Source organism: Cucurbita pepo, chromosome 6, assembly GCF_057944985.1.
Source record: "Cucurbita pepo subsp. pepo isolate OVF chromosome 6, ASM5794498v1, whole genome shotgun sequence".
Taxonomy (NCBI): Eukaryota; Viridiplantae; Streptophyta; class Magnoliopsida; order Cucurbitales; family Cucurbitaceae; genus Cucurbita; species Cucurbita pepo.
The window spans coordinates 11,016,566-11,021,272 of record NC_141803.1 but is presented as its reverse complement, the minus strand read 5'-3'; the positions used below and the strand labels follow the sequence as shown (position 1 = coordinate 11,021,272).

At 42.8% G+C, this 4,707-nt stretch overlaps 1 non-coding gene across 1 annotated transcript; it reads left to right on the top strand.

Moving 5' to 3' along the window:
* The first annotated feature begins 264 nt into the window (after nt 1-264).
* On the top strand, nt 265-351 carry TRNAS-UGA (transfer RNA serine (anticodon UGA)). Its single transcript has one exon. It is a non-coding gene; the product is annotated as a tRNA-Ser (tRNA).
* The last annotated feature ends 4,356 nt before the right edge of the window (nt 352-4,707 follow it).

The window sequence follows — 4,707 nt, the reverse complement described above, 5'->3', positions numbered from 1 at the left end:
CGGACGAAATCACTCCATTTGGAGGATCATTCGTTCTTCACTCTCTTGTTCCTAACCCGCAAGGAGCGCAGCAACCAACCAAGGTGCATATTCCCATATAGAGTAGAATAGAAACAAGCGAAGCGTAGCGATTCGTACTACCGGAAAAGTGAACCGGCAGGCAATAGAGTCAGTCCGCCGATAGCCACAAGCAAGCGTAGCGAATCACATGGATAAGCCCCTACCTGCCAGCGCATAGATGATAGGGCGGGCGAAGCGCGAAGGGGATGGATGTCTGAGCGGTTCAAAGAGTCGGTCTTGAAAACCGAAGTATTGATAGGAATACCGGGGGTTCGAATCCCTCTCCATCCGGGAAGTCATAAGTTCTCTCTTGCGTTATCGAGAAACTAAGAACGAATGAATCGGATCGACTCGACTGAGATGATAGATGGAATGCTTAGCTTGTTTTATGATGATTTAGTTAGGACTTTGTCTCCCTTTCGTTATCTTTCCCCTTGTATAGGTTGGGGAAGGAAGGGCCGGGTGGATTACCTTTGGGAGCTAAGTCGATGATCTCAGTGGTCTTGTTAGTGGTTGATAGATAAACTACGATTGCAGTTTTCTTTAGGAAGTCCCGGCTTAAGATAAGAGACAAAGAAAACGGTTGATACTTTCACCTAAAGAGGTAGAACAAGTGAGAGGGTAGAAGGTGACGACCCTAATGAATCGACTATGAATGAAGGTGGCTGTTAGCTACCGCTCAAATTCCTTCTGAGTTATTGCCCTGGCTTCGATGATCAACCCCTCCCTGGCACATTAAAGGTTTTGATCTTCGGCCATCCTAGTCCTAAGGACCCAACACAATCAATATTATTCCTCGATCTTGTCTTGAAAAGTCAAAGAAAGATGCAAAAGGTGTTGATACGTCCCAGCCACATAGAAAGCTTACCCTCTTCCACACACACATTACCGGTAGATGCTACAGCCGCTATCACTTTGGCTGCAGGAGAGTAAAAGAAAGAGTGAGTGAAAGAAAGGAGAAAGAAGATCAAGAAAGAGAAGAGAAGAGAAAGAATCAAATTCAAGCAAAAGAGTAGGTCAGTCTCCAAGCTCTTATGTTTCTGAAAAAGACGAAAGAAAGATGAATGAGAGTTTACCGTTCAAGGATGAATGAGAGTTTACAGTCTTTGAAAGAAGGGAGAGGAGCGTAGCAACGAGACCGATAGGTTCCAGTTCTGGTTTTCTTTTCTCTTTCTTCTTCTTTTCTTACTGTGAAATCAGGTTCAGTGAAGGAGAAGATCAAGAATGAATCGAGAGTCTTTACTGTGAAAGAATCACTCACAATAACTTCACACTGTTTATTATAGTATAGATATATTCCCATCAAAAAGCTTTCCCCTTCCTTAATGAAAGAGTGAAAGAAAGGACAAGAGAGATCGAGGTTACAGTTACAGTTCTGAAAGTGATTGAGTTCCGGAGAAGATCAAGAATGAATCTTGAGTTGAGTGTTTAGTTTACAGTTTAATCTGGGAAGGGAATAAAGAAAGGTGAAGGAGCTTGAACTGATTTTTCTTCTTCTTTTCTTACTGTGAAATCTGGTGAAGGAAATGGAATTGTGAGACCGAGAGAGGTGAAGGGGCAAAGCCTTGAGACCGGTAGGGCGAAGAGGCGAAGACACGAAACCGTACCCGGTGAAGGGGTGAAGCCCTGAGACCCGTAGGGCGAAGAGGCAAAGACACGAAACTGTACCCGGTTCAGGGGCGAAGACACTTTACCGTACCCGGTGAAGGGGCAGGCTTAGTCCGGATCATAATTGCTTTACAGTTCATTCATAAATAGAGACAATAACGGAACAAGTAGTGAAGCTTCTCATCCAGCGGCTTTACCTCCTTCCTTCCGGTCAGGTTATAGAGGTGAGGGTGAAATAGCTAATTCATTTACTCGACTGTAAAGTTCAGGCAAGGTCATATCGGTTCGTTCAGTCTCTTTCCTCTCATTCATCTTGTCTTTGTCTTCTTCAGCCCTTCTGGTTCAGTAGCGAAGGGAAGAAAGAGATAGGAGAAGGAGTTCAGGGGAAGGCAATGGAATTGCTTTACCTCCTTCCGGTCATATCGGTTCAGTAGCTAATGAATTGACTCTTTCTTGAACTGTAAATCAGTCTCATTAATCGTGTCTACCTGATAGTTGCTTTCGTCTTTCAAAGCTGCTACTGCTAATGAATTTCCTCTCCATTCACTATAAAGGGAATATCGTATAAGGTTCAGGTTCTTCTTCTAGCTTTATCGAGTCTTTGAAGCGAGAGCAAAGAAAAGAGCGGGAAGAGGAGAATACGCTTTACCGAGTGAAATCAGGGAGCGGGAAGAGGAGAATATGCTTTATCGAGTTCAATCAGTTCAAGGAAAGAAGAAATACGAATATGAGGTAAGCTCAGCGCCGAGGGGAAGGAAAAGGTTGAAGGGAGAGGAATGAAGTGCGAGACCGGAAGGGAGAGGAACGAAGTGCGAGACCGGAAGGGAGAGGATCATTAATAAGGAAAGGAGTCTTTCTCTTTGACAGTTCAGGCAGAGTGAGTGTTTGAAGGAGAAAGAACCAACCGAGCTGTGAGACCGACAGGTGAAGGAGAAAGAAAAGAGACCTTGTTCAATCAATCAGTCCAGGAGAGAAGCTAAGCTGCTTTACCGAGCCTCGTGAAAGAAGGAAAAGGGTGTCGGTTTCGGTTCAGGTTTTCTCTTGAGGATTTACTGACAGTGAACGATCATTGATTCATCGATAGTCTTTCCTGACAGTGAACTCTCATTAATCTTGAGTTGAGTCTTTCAAAGCTCCTAATGAATTTAATATCCCTTTATTTACGGGGTAAGTAAATAGGTTGTTCCGGAGTGAAGGAGAAAGATCAGTTAGTTAAAGAATAAGAAGGAGAGAGATAGTTGTAGAGGTTCAGGAGTGAAAGAAGAATCCCCCATACAGTTTACCCAGTGAAAGAAGGAAAGGGAGAATGAATCGTCAGTATTGATCTTTGACAGTGAGAGAGAGTCAATGAATTAGATTAGCTACTTTACCTCGTTCAAGAAGGGAGAGCAAAGAAAAGAGAAGAAACACTAAAATAGTTCAACCCGAGTTCAATCAGTCCAATCAATGCAGGGTGTAGAGAAGAGCGAGTAAGTAGCTTAGCTCGACCGAGACGACTGGAAAGGACAGGTGATTGAGCGAAGCCAGCCGCTTTACCTAGTGTTTGAAGGAATAGAAGAAATAGGCAGAGGAGAAAGATCGGTTAAAGAATGAATCTTGCTTTCGTTGAGTCTTAGTTTACAGGAAAAGGTTGTCGGTTGAGTAAGTAGGCAGCATAGGAGTGAGGTCTCATTCATCTTGAGTTTAGTCTTTCCTCTTCTTTTCTTACAGTGAAATCAGGAAAAGGTTTAAGGTTGAGAGTCGTCTTCATCTTTCGGTCAGTCTTTGGTTACAGGAGAGGAAAAGAAAGAAGGTTCATGAGTTTACAAGAGATTACATTCAATCCTCAGCAAGCAGCTTGACCTTGTGAAAGAAAAGAAAGAACCTTTAACCTATTTACCCAGTGAAAGAATAGTTCAACCCGAGTGCAATCTGTCTCATTCATTTTTCCTTTCGTCTTGACTGACTGTAAACTCTCATTCTGGTTTCTTATAGGAGAGTAAGTGTGAAAGAAGGGACGGGAATAAATAGAGGTTCAGGAGAATAAGGAGTTGAGTATTTCTCTTTTACAGTTCAAGAATAAATAGGGAATATCGGTTCAGGTAAAGGAGAAGGAATCTTTCGTCTTCACTTCCTCATTACCGAGTTCAAGAAAAGAGCTACTGAAATAGAATATGCTTGACCGAGTTCCATCTGGTTCAGGAGTGAAGGAGACCGTAAGGGATAGGAAAAGGTGAATGAGTTCAGTTCGTTCAGTAGTTCAGGCAATGAATGGGTGAAACCGACAGGTTCAGCAGTTTACCTACTGTTCAAGAAGGCAAGGCAATAGAGGAAAAGGGGCGAAGGAAGCCACTTTAACGAGTTCAAGAAAAGAGCTACTGAATGAACTACCTATTTACCTTGTTCAATCAGGGACAAGTGATTGAGTTCAGCTCGTAAACTCTTGAGTTGAGTCTTTGTTTACTCTGTTCGTGTTTGAAGGAATAAATAGGTTCCCCGGAGTTCACTCGAATGCATTTCATATATATGCTTTACCTTGCTCAAGAATAGTGAAGTAGCGAAGCAATGAGCCCGATAGGGGGAGGAGCGAAGCCGAGGCTCAGGTTCATCTTAATAAATAAGGTAAGAGGTAAATAGGTCAAGCTGCTAATTCATGGACTCGACTGTAAAGGTTCAGGATTGAATAGCAACAGAATAAGGATCAAGATCAGAGAAGAGAAAGATCAGGCAATGGAATTCTGAGACCTATAGGTAAGTAATCTCAGCCTATTTATTTACCGAGTTCAAGAAAGGATCAGATCAGAGAAAGAATTCATCTTTCGGGGTTACAGTTCGTTCAAGAAAAGAAAGAGCTACTTCACGTTCAATCGGGGAAGGTCATATCGCCGGTGAAGGGGCAGACCTACAGAAAGAAGGGAATGAGGTTCAGGATTGAATGAATAAGATAAATAGGTGTTTGTTTGGTCAAGTAATATCGGGGCAGGAGCGAAGCAAATAGGTGAATGAGCTGATCATCTTTCTTTCCCCTTTCATTTCTTTCCTCTCCTGTAAAGGATTTCA